This window comes from Pongo pygmaeus, chromosome 17 (genome assembly GCF_028885625.2).
Source record: "Pongo pygmaeus isolate AG05252 chromosome 17, NHGRI_mPonPyg2-v2.0_pri, whole genome shotgun sequence".
NCBI classification, from domain to species: Eukaryota; Metazoa; Chordata; class Mammalia; order Primates; family Hominidae; genus Pongo; species Pongo pygmaeus.
The window spans coordinates 89,186,276-89,209,060 of NC_072390.2; the positions used below are offsets into that span (position 1 = coordinate 89,186,276).

Sequence of the window (22,785 nt, forward strand, 5' to 3'; positions counted from 1 at the left end):
GAGTTGTACGCATGCTCACTTGAGGCATTCCTCCCCCACCAGTCTAACATTCCTACAGAAAGGTCATATACCAGTTAAAGTCCATCGATTTTGCCCGTTAGTGCACATGTTTGAGCCCACTCACCCAACTCCTGAGACCTCATCGGGAAGCTGCTCATCACTAGCTTCAGGTGTTTCTATCTGTTGAGAGACTGCCTTTCCCTAGCGCTGACTGTGACCAATTATTATTTTAGAGAGAGAGTTTAACAACCACCTGACCATCACCTGATGGTCGCCTAACATTCCTGGTGTTGGGGGTGGGCAATGGAGCAGGGGGAGCCCTCTCCTGCCCTGCTCATGCCTGACTAGCTACCTACTTAACATGATGATCTGGTAAAACGGAACATCCATAAAATGCAGGACACTAGAAGTGTTTTTGTTATTATTTTTTCCTATATTTACTAAGATCTTGTTTTCTTGGTGACTGCACCGGAGAATTCTTCCCACTGAAAATAAAAGCCCTTATTTTATCTAACTCTGAGGTGAGATTCTTCAGTGTATGTTTGACCAAAAATGTTTTGCTTTTTTCTTTTTGAAAGAAGGCCGGGTGCTGTGGCTCACGCCTGTAATCCCAGCACTTTGGGAGGCCGAGGTGGGCAGATCACGAGGTCAGAAGATCGAGACCATCCTGGCTAACACGGTGAAACCCCGTCTCTACTAAAAAAAATAAAAAAATTAGCCGGGCGCGGTGGTGGGTGCCTGTAGTCCCAGCTACTCCGGAGGGTGAGGGAGGAGAATGGCGTGAACCCGGGAGGTGGAGTTCGCAGTGAGCCGAGATCACGCCACTGCACTCCAGCCTGGGTAACATAGTGAGACTCCGTCTCAAAAAAAAAAAAAAAGGAAGAAAGAAAGAAAAAGGAAGGGGGCATTTTGTGTCTTTAAAGTAGACTCAACACAGACATCAACTGGCTCTGGGACCCTGGCTGAGAGGGATCTTAGTGCCATCTCCAGAGGGAGCCAGCCTGCAGAATCACAGCTCTCATCAGTTCCTCCCAGCCTAGAATGGAGGGCACATCTTTACTTCCAGCTGCCTGTCCATCTGCACACGAGCTCAGCGTTCGAGTCCAAACCCTCCACACCACAGCCATGCACTAACCATGCAGAGAGAAGGCAGTTCCTGCCTCACTGGCCCAACAGGCTAGTCAAAGACACCCCAAGATACACAAAGATATTTTATATTTCTCAAAATATTTCACCATAAAGTTCCTTTCACTCCTGTCCACTTAGAGTTCCAGTGCTAGAAAATGAGGCTAAAGTAACTGCAACATTCTTCCCCCTTCAAATTCATTTCAATCCAAAATAGGGGTAGCAATTCGATTTCAGCATTTATACAAGTAGTTTTCTGGTATTTCTCAGCTAGTAACACTTAGACTTATTTTTTTAAGTGTTGTGTACAATATAAAAATGAAAAATAGAACAGAGGAGAGTATCTTTGTCATCTTGAGGTAGGAAAAGATTTCTTAGGACTTTATGGCTAAAAGCACTAGCCATAAAAAATGGTTAAGTATTAAATAACAATTAAGCACACCATGAGGAAGATAAAGGGACACAATTTAGAATGGGTGAGATACTCCCACACATAAAGCTGGTAAGGGTCTTGTATCTAGAGAATGTGCAGAAAACCCCAACAGTTCCACAATAAAAATAACCCAAACTTTTTAAACAGTGAAGACTTGAACAGACATTTCACCCCAACAAATGAGATGGTATGAATGGCTGATATATGAGAAGATGCCCACTCATCATCAGGAAAATACAAATTTAAACTATAATGAATGCCACTGGCTCATACTACAACAGCTAAAATTTAAGACTGGCCTGATCGAGCATTGACTCTCCAGTGGAGCAACCCTACCTCAGGCCCTGCTGGTGAATGACAACTGCACAGCCACTTTGGAAAACTACTTGGCAGTTTCTTAAACACACACTTACCCTATGGACTCAACACTGCCACTTTAGGGACTTGACTAAAAAGAAAGAAGACATATGTCCACAAAATACTTGTATATGCATGTTCATTGTAGCTTCATCATTGCCTCAAACGGTTAACAACCCAATTATCCATCAATAGTTGAATGGATAAACAAATTATTTTTTCATACAACTGCATGCCACACAGTGATTAAAGAAAAAGAATCTATTACTGATTCATGAAATAACACAGAGGAACTTTGTAGACATTACATACAGCAAAGTCATGCACAAAAAAGTATAAACTATATAATTCCAATTATATGAAGCTCTAGAATTAGACAAACCAAGCTATGGTGATAAGAATCTAAATAGTGGTTGCCTTAGGGAAGGTGTCAATTGTCCAGAAAGGAACAGGAGGGAACTTCCTGGGATGATGAAAATGATTTATATATGGATAAGGCAGTCTCAAAACTCCTCACACTTACAATCTAGGCATTTTATTATATACAAATTATAATCTGAGTAACAATAAAAATTGCTGCAGCTTATTTGTATTTTGAACGGTTGGTTAATGATCTTTAACTTGCCCAAAACTTGATTTAAAATTTTAGAAATCACACCGAGGAAATATTTACAAGCCTACAAATAATGATCTGATTGGTATTTATAGATTCCTTTCTCATTCTCCTAACTGTACTTTTTGGTTCTGGCTGCTAGTCACAGAAGTAGGAAAATTTATTAAAGTCAAATTTATGCAAAGCTGAGTCTATACTAATAGTGTACCTCAATTACTTATAGATCATATATGATGTACAACGTGGCTACATAAAATTTCTTATGAAATTGTGATACTGTTAATCCACTGTCACTAAGACATGTCACTTTGATCATAGCACACATTATTTCCTTTTATTTATATAAAGTTGTGAGTGGACAACCACACTGCATGCATAGCAAGTAACAGGGTATTCAACAAAGCGTCCAGCAAAGGCAATGATGTACGTATTGACTATTCCTTCTGCCTCGGGGTAATTAGGTGCAAATAATAGTTTACTTTCATGTCTAGATAGTTCTATTTCTTCTTCCACACTTATAGTTTCTCAGAATGTGAAGTCTGCATTCATATAATCTATGTTCCCGACAAGCCATATCTTTCAATCACTGCATACAAAGACATAAACGTGCCTCGCGTGCTTTGGAAGGCCTTGTATCTCCCTCTTACACACATGGGAAGCCTTCCTCTGCACTTGTTAAATGCCAGTAGAGGGGGATAGAAATGCTTTGTTTTATAAATATTAGTTTTGTGACACATTAGCTCTAGGTACTCAGGATAGTGAGGGAACAATTCATGTGGATTGTCTGTGTGAAAATCTTATTGAGAATGGTTATCTTTGTTTTGAGAACCAAGAAATCTCAGCATATAACCATGGGGTCTAAACCTTTGTCCTAAGAGATAACCAAGCTAGTTTGGCTTCTAGCAGCAGAAAGCCACATCCCTAGGATGAACCCATCCCTGCTTAAAATGCCTGCCTGAGAAAGCTCAAGGCTGCTAGGAGAATTTACTGTTCCAGCCACACCCCATATGAGCCCTGACCTCCCTTTCTTAGAGGGCTTAAGGAAAGGGCTTACGACAAGCCCATTCCCAAGGACCAGAGAACCACTTCTTGGAAACGGGGCCCTCAGGAAGGACGGGGTCTCCGTGGGAAGATGGATCCTGAGAGGCGACTGCCCGCCAGGGGGCACAGGCGGTCTGGTGGCCTGGACACTGACCGCCCTTTGGACTTTCTCCACATTTCCTCGCTCTCCCGTCTCCTCTCCCTCATTCTCCCTTTAAAACCTCCAAATCACCTCTGCACAAATGAAAATACAGCCGGCCCCTTCCCCTACTGTGAATAGTTACTGAATAAAATGTGTTTTTACTGCTTTAACTGATGTCCAGCTGTGTTCATCTTTGACAGTCTGCATACCTATTTGGCCTAGTATTTTCCTTTGGTACAAAGTTAATATTTTTGCTAATCACGTTCTAGGGTTGGAATTATAAGAAACCTGAATTCCACCTCCTCAGCCTTAGGATAATTCTCACAAATATGCAGAATGATCAGACTCTTGGCCTCTAACCGTATAATTCCTCCTTCAAAGTCTCCCAGCTACTTCTGGGGACCCTGAGCAAGCACACCCGATTCTGAAGAACAAGGCTCTGAGCTCGTCCCCAGTGTCTGCTCATGGGAGCCACGGAGGGTGAGCCCAGAAACACAGCTTCCAGTGCCTCCCGGGCCCCCAGCACTCCTCCAATCGCACAACCACCTGGGTGCTCCTTATGGATCTCAGGGCAATACCCTTTCCCCAGTGAGGGGGCTTCCTTTTCCACGCAGAGCCAAAGTCACACGTCTCTCAAAGTCCTTTGTCATGACAACCACTGGGTATCTGGGGCAGCCCCTCTTTCCCGGGTCAGTCTTTGAGTCTCCTGGAGGCACCAGCAGACAAGGTGGTCACATTAGTCTCATAAAGACTTACTAATTTGTTAATTTTTCTTGAAATATATAGGTTTGTTTCCTCAGTTCTGTTTATTTCTTGTTATTCATTTTGGCTATTGTTTTCTTTTAACCTCATTTATTTTTCACTGTTTTTATTATTTAATGCAAATATTTGGGATAAAATCTATTTTTTAAGTACTGTTTTGGTGGCACGTCTTTAGTGTTGATATGTGATATTTATATTTTCACAATATTCAACTACTCTGTGGCTGTATTTCTGATCTCTTACAGGACCAGACATTATTTGAGTTTTTTTTAATTCTATGGAATTAAGTACCCTTAAATTTCATCATTATTCATTTCTAATTCTACTTTACACAATGAGCCTTGCCCTCTGTGAACATTTTAATCCATCTTCCCTCTCAGCTGTTTCATCTGCCCAAGTCTCCACGGTCTCTGCCTTTGGCCGCAGGGGTGGCTTGGCAAAAGTTGGAGGTCTTGGGTGTTGGAAACATTCGCCCAGCAGGTGGTGGGAACAAGAGTCCACTTGGGTGGGCTTTGATTCATCAACTCCATTTCCCCGCCACTGTCTTTCTTAGAAACAAGACAAGAAGTTACTCTCATTTCAATATTTCAGACTTTTCCATCTTTCTCTTTCTTATGATTTCACATGTTTGTCCTACCTGTTCTATTTTCCTTGATGATTATGTTCCTGGAGGTCACTGTTTGCAGACTGCTCTGTAATAGACCTTGTTGAAATATGCCTGTTTCATGGTTGTTTTTAGTCCAATGTCCATTGCTCTCCTTTCTCCTGGTTAGCTTTTCATCCCTTCCATTTATGCCAATTGTAATGAGCAGCTATTATGTGCTAGGCACATTTTAGGCATTGGTAATACAGCGTCAAGTAAAGCAAACTTTCTTTTGTCATGGAGTTGGCCTTTAAGTGGGGAATACAGGGAATAAACAAGGTATGTTGGCAAGTGACAAGTGCTACAGAGAATGAAGCAGGGCTGGAGAGAGCACGTGGGCGGTGGGAGACATCAATACAGGGCTGCCAGAGGATGCCTCTCAGGACACATCCGAAAGAATTAGAGGTTTCCACAACTGCTGGTCTGAGTCTCCTCTGGAATCTGTATTTGTCAATGGAATCCCTACCTTTTCCAGGCCCTTTTGTTTCTCTTCCATGGCAGCATGTGTCCTATCTGTGAGGCACTTGCAAGAGCTTCCGTGTTGCCCATGCCTTCCTCTGCATCTCCTCTACTCTCCACAGCTTCCTGCGGTGTCTTCATCTTCTCTCTGGGATTTACAAGCACAGCGCATATTTTCAATAGCATCACATCTAAACATTTGCAGGTAGTGCATCTTTCCAGTAAGTTAGTATTTCTTTTCCAACAAACAGTTGGAATCAGCTCTTCCGGCATATCTCATTTAAGGCAGTGCTGCAAAGCAAACCACTGAGTTCTTCTACCCTGGATCTTGCCCTTCACAGTTAAAATAAGTTGCTTCACTGCATTGCTTTCATTCCACTTCTTCATACCCTTGCTCTTCCCCTCCTTCCCTAGACAATGCAGTTAGAAATCCATCAAGAAGGGCAAAGCCATCATACAGGCCCACAGGGAGAGGGGAAAGGGGAGGAGGGGAGCGCTGTAGGATCTGAGTGGGGTGTTGGAGCCTGAGTGGGGTGGGGGCACATGGTGTCAGAGTTGCAGTGGGTGGGATGGACTTCCACCCCAGTGGGTGGGGAGCACAGCCCATAAGGTTGGAGCAGTGCAAGGAGAGGGCTTCCATGCAGAGGAGGGGATGGTGATGGAAGGATGGTTACATCCAGGACAAGTATGCAAATAAATGAAGACATTAAAGATAATGGAAGGTAGACTCTCATTATCAAAGAAGAGAGTTACAAATAGTGAAAGGAAGGAAGTTAGAATGAACCCTATGGTGCTGGATTACAATTGGAGGCATCTATGTGGATTGAGGTAGGTAGGTAAATTTTAGATAGATAGATAGATACATGGATGATAGATAGATAGATGGATGGATAGATAGATAGATAGATAGATAGATAGATAGATAGATAGATAGATAGAATGAGTCGAGAGCTAGTTCTAGGAATGAGTACAGTATAAATGTGTGTGTGGGGTGTGTGTGTATGTGTGTGTGTGTATGTGTGTGTTGTGTTTACATGCACATATACCCTACCTCTGACCACTAGGATGGCCTGGGATCGGTGCTACCCCAACATCAATGAGCACATCTGGTGCCCAGATCTTGGTTTCTAAGTATGCCATTCCTCAATAAAGGGTGTCTGTACTGAATACAGAAATGGTTCATTCTAGAGATGGAGTAGGAAAAGTACAAGATACTCCCGAAACATCCTGTTATTCCAGAAAGAGTGTGCTCAAGGGATGAGGACGGAGGGTATCAGAAAGACACAGAAGTGAGATTGGGGGCACTCCCTCTGGCCAAACCTTGGACCATATGAGCCTCAAAATAAATAACAACAATAATGAGTGACAACTTGATGAATAAAACTGGACACCATTGTGCAAGATTCATCTAATAAAATAAAGGAATAAGTTGAAGTTTGATGAGGAAGGATTTATTTAAATAATTTAACAAATCTTTTCCTCAAAATGCCTGTTAACCCAAAGGAGAGAAGAGTAGCTTTCCAGGGGAGAAGGCTCGCAGCACCCTCATCAGGTGGCCGGGTGACCTCCATCAGCAGTGGGTCCAGTGGACACCATGCGCTGTGTGACAGGAAGCAGAGAGAAGAGAAGAACACAAAGCAATGGCAGGGGTGTTCCTGCCAAAGACAGACAGCCTACGTCCCACCAGAGGAGACCACAGACCACACTGAGGAGCCTTTGACAAAGCAACTGGCCCGTAATCCTGAAAAGCATCAAGGCCATGATAAGCAAAGACAGATTGAAGAAATGTTCCAGTTTGAAGTAGACTGAATACACATGACAATTCATGTACCATGCAATTCTAAGCAGGGTCGTTCTCCCATAAAGGGTATTACTGGGACAACCGGTAAAACCTGTGGGGTGGTTAGGGTATAAGGATGTGAATTTCCTGATTTTAAGGACTATCCAGGAAATACACCCCGAAGTGTTCAGGAGTGAAAGGGCATCATGTTGGCTGCTGACTCTCAAATAGTTTAGAAAAAATAAAAGATCTTTGCAATGTACTTCCAACTTCTTTGTAAGTTTAGATTGTTTCAAAAACATTTAAAAATTAAAGTAAAAAGTAAAAAACAACAACAAATTTTATGACTTTTCAAATGTTGCTGATTGTTTTTGAAGCACACTTTTTCTCTGGCTTTTATTATCTACCCCCTTTTCTCCACCATAATCCCAGAATTATCTGTGTGTCTCCTCCTATGGATTATTCTAAGTCATTCAATCCTCTTGAAAATTGAAGTGAAATTTCTTGTCAATCTAAATCCCTCAGCCCAATATCTCCTGAAGATTATTTTTTATCTGAGACAGAAAAAAGAAAGATTTGTGACTACCAAAAAGAGTTCCCTGTGCTCAACACAAAACATTCTGCAGATAATTTATATAACAGTTGCTGAAGTTACTTGAAAAAAATAATTAGAAACTGTCTTTTTCTTACTGTACACATTCTACTAACCCTCTACTTCATCTGGAAAAAAAAGACATATTGGAGATAATATTCCACTTGTCACTGTGGTTTAATAGAAATCCAGAGAGACATCACAAAAAGCCATCTGTCTTACTGATCATGCTGAAGACATTTATGATAGCATGGCCATAGTGTCAAATTTTACTCCATTAATACTAAAATAAGTTTATCTTATTGCTAGGCATCTGAAAATCCTCTGCAATAAAGTTCTAGGTACTTTAGGTGCATAAACAATTTAAAATAATTAAAAGTAAAGCAGAAAAGACAAGTATATTTACAACTTTTAATTTTATGTAGAAGTTGTACGGCATTATTCAGCACGTACTATGCTTACTCATGCTAGTTGACAATTTTAGATATGCACATGGAATACATTTCATCCTTTCAGCATTCCAACTAGGTATATTACATACACACAGCTCATTGCCACATTAAAAAAAGACTATTTAGAAAAGCACATAGCTGATGTAGCAAGATTCAGGCTGATGAGTTAACATTTGTAAATACCCTTTCTTCTCCCCTTGTGGCATGAGCCTTGACAGAATCAGGGCCAACCTTTGTTGTCATGGCCACAGAAAGTGATTGTTTTTTTCCTCCCACAAGTTTAAGACACATATTTGGAAGAAGGGGAACTACAATAAAATATTTTCTCAGTATTGAACACAAAACAAACCAAAAAGGAAGAGGTACCATTCTGATGATAAATGACTCAAATTGTATGAATGTTGCCAACCTTTTAAGAAAAATGGATTTATTCCATTTCCTGTGATGCAGGTTGTAAAAATAAAATATTCTGAATGTTAAAAGTGGCTATCATCATCACATCACCAGTTCTCCAAAATTATAATTTACTACGCTGAATTCATTTGGATAACAATTTCATCTTTAGTTATGTAGGACGTTTTGAATACCTGCGACTCTATGCCAGCAGCCATGCTAGGAAGTGAGAAGCAAAGAGAGGTCAAGTAAACACTGTTCTAATGCAAAGACATGCTACAGCTACTCCAGTAGGTCCAGTGAGGACATCAAGGAAGGAAACCGAGCCCCTGGAATAAGAAGGACCACATCTTGTAGGAGGTTATTGGCAAACTGGAAAGGATAGGAAAGGCCACATCTTCCAGCGCCTCATGGCCATGCCAAAGGGTTTTAACTTGGTAGGAAATGTGGTCACTTTTAGGATCTAAAACTATACACGAAGGCTCCTGGATGGGTTAAAACTTTAGCACACTGCCTTAAATTAGCCAAGAAGTAAACAATTTCTCAAGGGTCTACAGAAGTCCTGGCAATGTGATGCTAAGGTTGTGTTCTAAATCCAGCAATGGCCTGCTCGCTTTGCTCCAAACCAGCTCCTTGTTCTTCTACAAGGAATGAAATGGCTGAGTGTACCACAGAAGACTGATCAGCATTGAACTTGAAGGATCTACAAGGAATGAAACGGCTGAGTGTACCACAGAAGACTGATCAGCATTGAATTTGAAGGATCTACAAGGAATGAAACGGCTGAGTGTACCACAGAAGACTGATCAGCATTCAACTTGAAGGATTTGGTTCTTTTTGGTTCTTGCTGTCAAAGACACCCAGCAGGGAACCTGAAAAGAAAGTCAATCCCAAAAATTTTGCCAGTTCAGATGAATTCAGGAAAATATATAACAACGTGAATGTTTTGAAGCCCTGAATTGTTATTTTTTTAATGGTCTCAGGTAAATAAATCAATTGAAATCAGACTAGCAAAGGGTAACTCGATGGATAAACTAAGAAATTACAAAGCACACCCATAGAAAAATATTCTGGAGTTGGCCCTTGGCCCCACCTTTTTCGACTTTAGGCCAAATTTCTCCAAGGATACTCCATGCGTGGCCCTAGATCCCCTGCCTACACTTGCCCCTCGAATCTGGCCTCTTCTCTCGTTGTTCTGAATCCACCCCAAGTTCACCTGTTCACATCTACGCCCACTGAATTTTCATCCTACTTGATTTCTCTGCTAGACTAGCAGAGCTTGTATTTTCGCAAGATAGCCATGGGAACATCTGCTGTGCATGCCCTCTTCTTACAGCATGGCTTCATGGCCTCATCGGAAGCACAGCAAGAGGTGCAGTCTCTGCACCCGCCTTGAACAAGGAGGACTTTCGTCAGGATCTCAATTGATAGCACAGCACAGCGACACCGTGACTTCCCAGGAGAGGCCTGCAAGCACAATGCAGCTCACTCGCTCTCGACTCTTTCTCCATCCCTCTCAGTATTTCTGGGCCTCTCTAGCTCTCCAGCCATCTCTCTCAGTTTCTCTCAACATCTCTCTAGATCTCTCTCAATATCTCTCTCCTAATCTCTGAGTCTCCACCTGTCTCCCTCTCCTTCTGTCTGTCTTTCTCTCACTCTCCCCCACCAGGGCACTTGCTCTTAGAACCAAGCCACCACGCTGTGAGGAAGTCCAGGCCCCACAGAGGAGCCGAAGTGGGATGACCCCAGCTGAGATCCCAGTTGACAGTAGGTATTAAACACCAGACATCTTTCCTTGGAGAATTCTCACTCTCACATGGAAACCAAGAAAGAGAAATACATCCCTGCATGGTGACCAGCAGGCACGGTGAGCACAGAGAGCTAGGGGAACCTAGAGGAGACATGGTGGTGTGGGCAGAGTGAGGGAAGCTTCCAAAAGGAAATGAGAGAAGCTTCCAGTGAAAACCATGTCACTCCAGGGAAAAGTGTGTCCACAGTGAGCCTGAAAGATAAGAAGTTGTGGCCAACTAAAGGGGTGGAGGATGGCGGGGAAAAGAGAAGCAGGAAGAAGTATACATTTAGGGACCTTCACAGTGGGACCTGCCATCCTTTCTGGCATCGTTCCTTCCTTATTCTCTCCGTATCTTACATGGGGAGCTGTGTGCAGTCATGGCATAGCACTCTGCCACTTCTTATCCATGTGGTTTTGGCCAATGCACTTAACCCCTCCCAGCCTCAGTTTTCACATCTATAAAATAGGGATGATAGTAGAAATCACCTCAAAGATTTTCTGCTTCTGTAGGAATAAAATAATGATGAGCACTGGGTTTTGTTTTAGCATTTTGTGTGCCACTATGTATGCAATGACTCTCAGAATAAATTCCAGTTCTAGCATTTGTACAGGAAATACTTTGTCTCCCTTAAATTTTAATATTCCCCATATCTGAAGGAGATGATTATAAAACCTAATCTGTCCCTTTTGATGTTGGCTACTGGGAGATTGAATTAAATTGGATATTCTGTCATGGTAACCAGGTATAGCATATTAACACCTATAGTATTTAGCTTTTCCTACTTTCCATTTCATCTTAATTTTCTATTTTAATGGGTTATCTGAAATACCACTTTATACCCAATTCCCTCAAATCCTTTTATAGAGGTAAACACAGTATGAATATAAATAAACAAAATCCACTGAGAGAAAATAACATTGTGATCTAAAAACACACAGTATGTTTTTGGATTGCCTACCTGAAATAATGCAAAACAAATTGACTCTTCTATTTTAAAAGTAATGCTCTAGACATCCCAGACAAACGCTCTTCCCCAGACTGTGACACCACACTCAGTGGTGTCTCCTGCTACCTGCAGGCTCCTCCTCCTCGGTCCCTTAGAGACGCTCCTCTTCTGCCTGTAGAAGCTGGCGTGCTTCCCTTATCCCTCTCCTCTGTCTACACTCCCTGCTTGGTGACATCATCCTGCTTCATAGCTTTAAATACCATTTACACAATTAGGATTCTCAAATCTGAGTCATCCAGTTCCTTCCCTTAATTCCAGATTTACATATCCATCTCCATCCTGAACATTTCCACTTGAGGAGATAACAATTAATTAAACGCTGTACGGATAAAATTGAACTACTGACCCCTTTACCAACACCACCAACCCCAACCAGACCTGCTCCTCCACAAGCTGACCATGTCTTGTTAACTCCACTCTGGCCACCTCCTCCAAGCTGCCATCACCTCTTTCCTGGGCAGCTGCAATGGCCTGTTCTCCACGTGCAGCCACAGTCATCTTGTTAAAATTTAATTTAGTTCCTAGCATCCTCTGGTTAGTGATTCCCTCCCAAATAAAGTAACACCTAAACCTCCAATGGCTTCCTCCACAAATAGAGTAAAAGCCAAACCTCTTGCTGGAATTTGCAAGGCCCTGCATAGTAAAACACCTCCAAGCCTCTACACTCATCCTTTACCCGCCTCTCCTCCTTACTACTCATCCTCCCACCAGCTTTTCCGTCTCTCTCTGTCTCCCTCTGCTGGGCTCCTTTCGCTCTGTCTGGACATTTGGTTGGAATATTCTCTCATCACTTTGTTCTCAGCTTAAATATCACCCACTGGGAGAGGCCCTCCCTGACCACCCTAAACCTTCCCTGATTACTGTCTAAGCTATGACAGCCTGTCCAGCAGCCCAGCACGCACATCTACCATGAAAGCTAAAGACGCAGGGAAGGAGGTGCTCTCTCTCCCATCCCCCAGGGCACTAGAACACGAGCAAGACTTAATGATCCAAGCACACGGAGGCTCTGCTGCCCCCGGGACTCCCACTCACAGGAGCTGCCCTCAGATGGAGGGTCTGAAGCTGCCACAGGTTGCACAGAGTTGAGGGTTGAGTGGTGAATAGTTTCCAGCCTTGGCAGTGTGGTGGGGGCAGGGCACCTGCAGGGGCATACTGCACTGGTTGTTGCTAGAACAGTATCCTGGCTGCCCCGGCCTCCTTTGATGCTGATCAAATCTTCTAGCTGATTCTGTCAGCCCCCTCATAGGACTCCAAAAGTCCTTGTCTAATAGCCGAAGTTCCAATATACGTTGTTCGCTACCAAGGACTCTGACTGGTTCGTACTTATCACCACCTGAAATGATCTAATTCACATTGATTCTCTCCTTTCTTATTAGCAAAAATTCTAGTTTTGTTTTAACTTGACAAAATACTCACAATACTCACCCTCGCCGACACAGTTCCAGCCAGTGAAGCAGATGCGAAGTTTTGCTAAGTATTTCAGATTTTTTTTTCATAAAATAGACACTGCTTCTTTCTTCTTCCTCCTCCTCTTTTTCCCCATTCTACTCCTTTTGTCCTTTCCTCCTACTCCTGTTCATCTTTGTCTTTACGTTCATCTTTATTTTCTTATTTTCCTGCCCAAAATGTGGGTGTGAGGTTGGAGGAAATGCCTCTATCTCATGCCCATGAGAGGAAAATTATCATTAATTCAACAGACATTATTGAGAGCCTACAATGTTCTCAGCATCTCAGGGCACAAAAAGACAAAGCTAGAACTCACATTCTCATGGGACATGGGTAGCAATAAGCAAATATATGAGGTAAATGATACTGTATGCTAGATCCTGATAAATACTGCAGGGGCAAGGGAGCAGGAAAAAAAGACTGGCTGCTTACATGTCTACTATCTCTCTCCCACTGTAAAAGATAAACTTCTTGGGGGCAGAAAATGTGCCTTACTAACACCGAGTCACAGTAAATAATAGGTTCTCAATAAACAGTTGTTGAGCGACGGGTTGAAATGAGTCTAAGTCTCCCATAAACAGAAATATCTTGTATTTTATGTGCTCCCTCACAGCCCCTAAGAGACTCATGTAGAACTTTTAAAAAGATACCAATTTATATTAACATTCTGTAGAAAGCAAGATAAAAAAGTTTTGAAAGGATTTTGAAAGGAAACTGATGCCAAGATCTAAATCTATATATCTCTGATTCATCCGTTTGAATTCAGGCCAGAAGTATCTAAAATGAACTAAATCTGGCAGCAGTAAGTTATCTAACATTTTATAAGAACAAACCCCTCCACGGTTGTGTTTCTGGGTTATGCCCTGAGAGGCCTCAGGTCAAATCCCTGCTTGCAGTTGTCCATTCTTGGAGCAAACACCAAACTCCATCAGAACCGGGCTTCCTCCCAGGTGTCCTCGTTCCCCACTGCCATTGCACAGCGAGTGGCCTTTCCTTCTTTCCCAGTGAGAAGATCAGGATTAGGACTGAGGGTGTGCTCCAAGCTGTTCCATGATTGCAGGGCACTGAGCACATTGGAACCAGGAGCCCCTTCCTCTGGCTTTTCCAGTATTTTCCATATTCTGCTCACCCAGACGGCTGGCAGGTTTGCAACCACACCCTTTCCTGAAGATGCTTCAGTCAGGTGAAATAAAACACACTGCCTCCAGTAGACCAATTGGAAATGAGAATAATAGAGATCAACTAAACTGTATCTAAACTCGAGGCTATCCAACTTCTTACAATATCTGGTTCTTTTACCAGAATTACAAAGAACCAATCAGTCTAGCACAAAGCCAGACACACATGGTCAGTGCTTAATAAAAAGCTACTTGAGGCTAGGCACGGTGGCTCACGCTTGTAATCCCAGCACTTTGGGAGACCGAGGTGGACAGATCACGAGGTCAGGAGTTCGAAGCCAGCCTGGCCAACATGGTGAAATCCCGTCTCTACTAAAGATACAAAAAATTAGCCGGGCATGGTGGCAGGCACCTGTAATCCCAGCTACTTGGGAGGCTGAGGCAGGAGAATCACTTGAACCTGGGAGGCGGAGGTTGCAGTGAGCCAAGATCGTGCCACTGCACTCCAGCCTGGGCGATAGGATGAGACTCCATCTCAAAAAAAAAAAAAAAAAGCTACTTGAGGAAACGAGTGAAAGGACCAGAGCTTATCCACCTAGCCCTGCCTTGGGGCAGCCTAATGACAGTGGTTCATAAGACTGCTTTAAGTCACATACAATAAATGTAAATGTGGAATATAGTAAGTGCTTTGAGGGAATATGGCAAATGCTGAGCCCTTTCCCCTGAGAAGTGCACATCTGAAAACATCTATGAATATTTCCACAACATATATGCCTTCATGGTACATCTGAATCTCTAGAAGTCCTTAGATCGATTTTAAGAACCTCTGCCCAGATGTCACACACATTGAGAGACTCTGTAGAAGGAGGCAGTAGAGGAGGTGGTGGGTATGCAGCAGGGCCGCTGTGCACTGGGGATCACTCCATCTGAGTCCAGTGAGACAGAACACCCAGGCACAGGCTACATGAAGCGGATTTCTTACTTCCGGATAGACAGAGAGGAACAACCTAAGCCCAGGACTCATTGCCAGCCAGTCCCCCAATCCCCAGAAAGCCGCTGAGTGGATGGACTTGCATTTGCACATGCCCCACTTGCACTGAAGGTGACAGACCCCAAAAAGCAGCCCACCATGGGCTTCCTATCCCAGGGTCGTGTTACTCACTGGCGAAAGTGTTCACAGGCACCCTCTCTCTAGAGGGGACTGGGACACAGCCCTGGCTGTTCTGTCAGTCCCTTCCTATCTCTGAAGGTTGCATACCCAGCACATTCTATATTTATTCTTGAGAACAAGTGAGAAAGCAGGGAGAACTGAGTTGGCCCAAGGCTACCCAGAGAACTGTCCAGCAGCAGGGAACAAAAATGCAGTCCACAATCTGGAAAATCAAGTAGCAAGAATCTGAGCAGCCCAGAGGTCAGGAAGCACAGTGTGCTTGATCTTCCCATCCCATCCAGTGACCCGGGAGGGATCAACTCGCCTGTCTGCACTTCCTTTTATGTTCATCTGTAAAACAAGGACAGTTGCAATGGATGATTCTAAGATCCCCTCCAGATCCCAAATCCAATGATACTGTATATTCCTCCTTAAAACTTCACCCCCTGTCAAGCCATCATCAAACTGACAAAGTTCTCTAGGAACCAAAAAAAAAAAAAAAAAAAGTCACTAAAGTCTCTTACCCTTTTAGGAAAAAAAAATAACATTTCCAAAAATAAAGTGTTCCCTTAAATAGTCATCTGGCTGTCTTGGCACATAGCTGGGATTGTCACTTGAGAATAAATGTAAGAGTCAATCAAGAAACTTCATAAATAATCCAAGCTCTTGCCTCCCACCACCTCTATAAAGCACTCATTATGAAGGCGAACACCATTGTTGCTGCGGTCTGTCTTCTTATGTGGGGGAGATAATTGCAGAGCCACCAATTGTGCTAGTTTGAACTAAGTGGTGTCAGCAACATAACAACAAATTCTGCTCTTAAAGGGTTCCAACTTGTCTTAGAAACTACACTTAAGGGCCGGGCGCAGTCGCTCACGCCTATAATCTCAGCACTTTGGGAGGCTGAGAAAGGCGGATCATGAGATCAGGAGTACGAGACCAGCCTGACCAACATGGTGAAACCCTGTCTCTACTAAAAATACAAAAAAATTAGCCAGGTGTGGTGGTGCCTGCCTATAATCCCAGCTACTCAGAAGTCTAGGGCAGAAGAATAGCTTGAACCTGGGATGCAGAAGTTGAAATGAGCCGAGATCACACCACTAGACAGAGTGAGACTCAGTCTCAAAAAAAAAAAAAAAAAAAAAAAAAGAAACTACACTTAAGCTGAAACAGGAGGCTCACCAGCCCCTGACAGTAGTGGTTTAGGCCACATGCTGACAAGATCCGACAAACTCTGTCAAGAAGACACCAACGTTAACTCTGGCATGTATAAAGTCTCCCTGTCCCCAAGGAAGGATGCTCCAATGTTATCTGGAACACGGCCTGAAGTCTGGAGATTTCCTTATCCACCAAAGAGTCTGCAGCAATGGTTTTAGGCAGCAAGGCTGTTCATGCATGCCCACTGAACATACACTTTTTAAAGACTTTCTTTCTACATAGACACTTTTGAGTGCTAAGACCATTATCCTAACATTAACAAAGATTCACTGCAAAATTTCCTCATCGTGCTTTTCTTCTTTACTGGTAGGTGTTAAGTTGAGACCAAGAGTCTGATTGAATCTCAGTGAGGCTTCAGACTCTAAGCTGATGGGGCTTCCCTTCCTATAGGATCCCATCTCGTCACAGAGCCAGCCTGTAAGTAGCACAGCACCCTCTTATAATCCTACAGTGTGATTTCCTAGAAAGAGGGCTCATGGAGCTGATTGCTCCAAAACATCAACATTTAAGGAATATTAGGGAGTTTCCATTAAAATTTGATAAGAGTGTAGATCTCATGTTATATTCCAACCACAATAATTAATTAACTGATTGATCAAAATAAATAGACCAAGGCAGGCATCATTCTTCTAAGGTGAAAATTGGAGTTGTCATGAGATGCAGCCACGTCTCTTCTACCCTGTCCTTCTGGAGGCTGACGTCACTGCCCAGGGGAGACCATCACCACCATCATGGTCAAGACCAAGGTCGGGGTGAGCTCCTGACTGGTGAGCACAGATTAGGCAGTTCTAGTCTGTAACTCACACGACTCCCCTCCCGCCACCTTCACCAGGCCCCACCCTTGTTCCCAGAGATTACATGACTCACCTTAGTGGAAGATTCTTTCCAAGACCTGGACTCAGAACCATGGACCCAGGACTGTTCTAGGGTCCAGGTTAAAAAACAAACTGCACACAAGGTCCCTGATCCATTCTAGTGGAAGGAGCCCAGCAATGAAGATGTATTGAAATACAGGACAAGATCACATCAGCGAAGGAACAGGAAACAGAGCAGAGGGACCCTGAGAGCATCACAGTGAGGGGTGGAATCATCTGGATGGGAGCTCCAGACTCCACCTGTGCAGACAAGCTGTTTGTGCCAGGACCCTAATGGTCACGAGCCCCCCTGTGTGATATGTGGACCAAGAATCCCACACAGATGTCCATCAATCTCCCACCTCCACTCCCCAAAATACAGCCTGAAATGACTGTGAGGTTGAAAAAGTGTGACCTCAGACAATATTTGCCCTCACCTTGGCAAAATGCTGAGCAGACAATCTTGGTTGATGCCTGCTGTAGCAGATAACATAAATGCTGCCCCCAACACACACAGTTCCCCAGATGGACTAGTTTGGATTGTAAACTACCAGCTGTCCCACATACAGAGACCCTTGTCCTGATCCTGTGTCTCCTCTCTCATCACAATCTACCCTCAAGGTGTATCATAAAGAATTTAAACAACTAATTCATACAAAGATGTTACTACTGGTAATAGCGAAGCAATTTGCCACCTAACAGATATATCTGTACTTTAATGCAGAATGTGCCCTACTCCTAAGAAAAAATTATCTCACAGTATAATGTCAGGATTGCAGGCACTGGGTTGTAGCTTCCTGGCACTCCATAAAACACCCTACAAAAAACATTTGTCTTCTGCCAGTAGCATAAAGACTCACTCCATGAATCTTTATCCCTGCATACATAAAACTCCAGCTACAATGCCTCTTAAAGGAAATTTAACCAAAACTGCCAACAGACCAAACTTATTTTTAAGTGCCTTAAGTCAGTGAGTGAGCTGTTCAGCAATATTTATTGACCATCTATGCTTTGACGGGAACTCTATCATGTCCCGTTTTTGACCAGTGCTATGAATATGAAATGCACTGGAATTTCATAATTAAGACACAGTACAATTTCACAAGAGACCTAGGTTCTGTGAAGGAAACATGTGCTCTATACAATGTAAAGCATCCAAATAACTTATTTATATCTTTCTTCTAAGAGCAATTAAACACAAGCAAAACAAGTTAGAAAGCAGAGGCCTGAAATCTAGAGGTAATTTATTCAGACTTCCTACTCTCTAAGGATAATAAAAGGTAGTAAATCCTAAACCAAACAGAGTCAGCGGCAGGGAGCCTTTCAAAATTTATTCTGTTCTAGATTAGTAACGATTAAATCATACAGTGATTCATTTCAAAACACAATGATTTGCAGCACTGCATATGTTTAAAACATTAATTTTCTCCTTCAGCTTAAAACAAAGAATATGATTTCTCTATTTTCTTCTACAATAGTTCTTAGCTTTTTCTTCTTTCCACAGCTCAGAGAGAGTTTTCTTTCCTGAAATACAACTTCTGCATCCAAAGCAAATAAATTTATTCTTTAACTATATTGGATGAAAATATACATGATTTGGCAAATAAAAAACTTTCCATGAAAAAAGCATTGTCTAAGAGTCATCTGCATATTCAAAACTGAGAGATTAATTATTAAATCTAGGGCAAACTAGAGGTGTTTGGTACACCCCTACTTACTGTGCACCCCTCCCCACCCAAAACCACCTTTGCAAAAAGTATAACATTGAATTATGACAATGAAAGAGATCTGATCTAACCAACTCCATCTTGCTTTTAACCTCCTAACTGCCTGGCTCATTCCTGGCTGTGGGCCAAGCTAACTTTGGTCATTTCTGGGTGTAGGCCAAGCTAACTTTGGGAGAAATTTGGTTTAGATGACAATAGCTTCTCCCAAAACTAAACCACATTTATAAAACTAATGAAGTCTACCAGGTTAGGATTATGAGAAGGGCCTGAATTCTGCTAAGATGTGGGTGTAGTTAAACAATTATCAGCCAGTGTTCTGGAGGTCACAAGATTTGTAACTTCCCCAATTAATCCTGTAAATAACATCACCATTGTAGAGCTTAAGATTGGCCTTTTGAGATGTCTTTTCAGACTTTTGCATTCTGATGACCAGACGACTCCACCCAGATCCATGACTCATGACTCCACTGCTTCTGTGATCCCCACTTAGAAGCTGGCTCAGCCCATGAGGACCATTTTCCACACCCCTGTGATTGCATCCCCAACCAATCAGCATCACCCATTCCCTAGCCCCCTGCCTGCCAAACTATCTTTAAAAAACCTTAGCCTCCATATTTTCACAGAGATTGATCTGAGTAATAATAAAACTCTTATCTCCTGTTGAGCCAGCTCTGTGCGTGTTAAACTCTGTCTCCCGGGTTCATGCCATTCTCCTGCCTCAGCCTCCTGAGTAGCTGGGACTACAGGCGTCTGCCACCACACCCGGCTGATTTTTTGTATTTTTAGTAGAGACAGGGTTTCACCGTGTTGGCCAGGATGGTCTTGATCTCCTGATCTCATGATCCGCCCGCCTCAGCCTCCCAAAGTGCTGGGATTACAGGCGTGAGCCACTGTGCCCGGCCTAAACTCTTTCTCTATTGCAGTTCCCTTCTCTTGATAAATTGTGTCTGCCTGGGCAGCAGGCAAGATGAACCCATCAGGCAGTTATACCTCTCTCCTCAGCTTTCTTGATTTCTACTTATTTTCCAACATTTCTACTGGGCCAGCACTGTCCTCCATGAAAAAGTATAAAAAGAAGAGACTGAGTGAAGAAAGCAATAAAGGCTGTGGTCTGCTGTTCAGTACAGTCTTGCAAGGCTCCAGCAAGCAGAACAGCATCCATGACAAAGAGAATGAAGCTGATCAGTAGATAGTGCTGGCCCTGCCTCATTCAGCACTCCCACTCCAAGCATAGACATCTTTTCCAAGTCCTTCCTCAAGGGTTTGGTTCTTTCCGTGATGCTACTGATGAGAGGAGCCTTTGTAATAGCACAGTTCCAAATGTAGACTTCTCAATAAGTATTCATAGTAATCAAATTTGTTTCCATTTGACAGACAGTGTATTAGTCTGTTCTCACATTTCTATAAGGAAATACCTGAGACTTCCCAGCCCTCAGCCACTTCTGAGAAATAAAGTTCTCCTTTCCAAATGTATGACCCCCATGATTCTTCAGTGGACAATGGCAATAGATGTCAGACCCACACCCTCCACAGTAATCAGCCAAGAAAGAGCAAGACTTGGACAATAACTGTCAAATACCTTATTATTTATTTATTTTTGTTCCTCCTACAATTTAGGACCAACCGGAGAAAACCAAGTATACTCCCAAACTTCACAAATAAGATGGCCCGACTGTTTGTCAGCTGCCTCCAGCTTCCCCAGGCCAACCAGCTCCAACCAGGGCACCCCTGAAGCCTCCCCACTTTTCTGCTATAAAACTTTCCCAGTCTCCTGACTGCTTTGAGGAATGCTTTGAGGAATGGAGATGGACTCCTTTGCTATAGCAAGCTCTGAATTAATTGCATGTTTGTTCTCATTTGGGTGATCCTCATTTATTTTCACAAGACAGAAAATAGTCACCTGAGCATACTCCTCCCCTCCTGTGCCCGCCCCCTACTCTGACAACCAGTATGAGACAGGCCACCTCTTGATTCCGCTCTGGATTGGAAACAGGTGGTAAGTACAATTTCCAAAGCTGGAAGAAAACAAACTCCCAGACAAAGAAAACCATACTTTTAAAAGCTGTGCACTGATGAGAAGTCTTACCTAGGTATGCTCTTGATGTCCCAAATCCAAGACCAGGTATTACCATTGCCACAGATTCCTGAGAATACCAGAGGGCCCTCCAGGTTAAACACAACCTTACTGGTTGGAACTGTGGCTCAAGTGCCTCTCAATTCTCCCATCCTAGTAAAGCCAGAGGGTCCCATAAGAGATGCAGGGCCCCATCTGTCCTCCTGGATAAAAGTGAGGCCTGCCATGTGCCCTCCTCACTTTTAGCTCCAACAGGTTGCTACCTGACTTTCAAGATGGGGAGATGTGGGAAGGGCTGTCTCACTGGTCTGGCTTCTTTGAAAGCAGGAGCAAAGAAAAGGGATCTAAAGGGGACCCCACAAAGTGGACTAACAGTGCCCTTCACCTCTGCCAGGTGGGCCTCATGTTTTGTAGGTGGGGAGACAAATAGCCCTGGACTTTTCCCTAGACCAGTGGCTTCAATTTTTTTTTTTACCATAATCCATGATAAGAAATACATTTCATTAACACAGCACAACACAGTATACAGACAGACAGACATACACACACACACACACACACACACACAATAATTCTTCACATTTTTCATAGATACTTTCTGATAGCTTTAATTTTATTTCAATTTTATTTCATTATTTAAAGTAGGCTGGTCATGACATAATAAATTAGCTTCATGACTGTATTACTCTGTTTTCATGCTGCTGATAAAGACATACCCGAGACTGGAAGAAAAAGAGGTTTAATGGACTTACAGTTCCACATGGCTGGGGAAGCCTGACAATCATGGCAGAAGGCAAGGAGAAGCAAGCCACATCTTACATGGATGGCGGCAAGCAAAGAGAGAGTTTGTGAAGGGAAACTCCCCCGTATAAAACCAACAGATCTCATGAGACTTATTCACTATCATGACAACAGTACAGGAAAGACTCATCCCATGATTCAGTTACCTCCCACCAGGTCCCTCCTACAACACGTGGGAATTATGGGAGCTAAAATTCAAGATGAGAGTTGGGTGGGGACACGGCCAAACCATATCAATGACCCACCAATGAGTCACAAGCTTCAAATTGAAAAAGTATTGCTCTAGAGGATAGAGCCAGTGGCCCAGTGGAACCCTTGGGTACACAAGAGACTAAGTGCTTAAATTAAGCTCATATTGGGTCAAATACTTCTATAAAGGTATAGTATGGAATTTTTCTTTCCTGCATGTGTAAGTAAAATAACACAGGCACCATTTTCACAAGAGTTTCAATATGATTGTGAAAAGAAGTTTAATATAGCCCATAATAAGCAAACTGAAACATCCTTGATTAAGGAAAATTCCAGAACTTAGCTATTTTACTATAGTGGGATATGATTTATAGGCTACCATTTGGAAGTAAAAAATTACAACTTTCTTTATTTCTCTCTTTTTCATCTAAACATCATCAGGCTGCATAGCAGAGAGTAAAGCTGAGAGCCATGTCTTGATCTCAGTTAAGGATGTCTGAAGCAGAGACAGCTGCCTATCAAAAATTCGTGTTTCCTGTCCTTAGTGCGTGGTTGTGTTGAGGAGGTGACAGGGACCGCTTTTCCTGCTGACAGCCCCCACAGCATTAGGTGCAGCC

The 22,785-nt window shown here is 42.9% G+C and overlaps 1 long non-coding RNA gene across 1 annotated transcript in view; it reads right to left on the reverse strand.

The window, feature by feature from the left end:
- The window catches only part of LOC134738467 (uncharacterized), a 37,175-nt gene extending 15,232 nt beyond the window's left edge, over positions 1 to 21,943 (reverse strand). The window contains exons 1-2 of the long non-coding RNA XR_010124203.1: positions 21,931 to 21,943; positions 5,583 to 5,723 (exon numbers count right to left, since the gene is read on the reverse strand). This is a non-coding gene — a long non-coding RNA (uncharacterized LOC134738467). The remainder of the gene's footprint in view (positions 1 to 5,582; positions 5,724 to 21,930) is intronic.
- Positions 21,944 to 22,785: the final 842 nt, after the last annotated feature.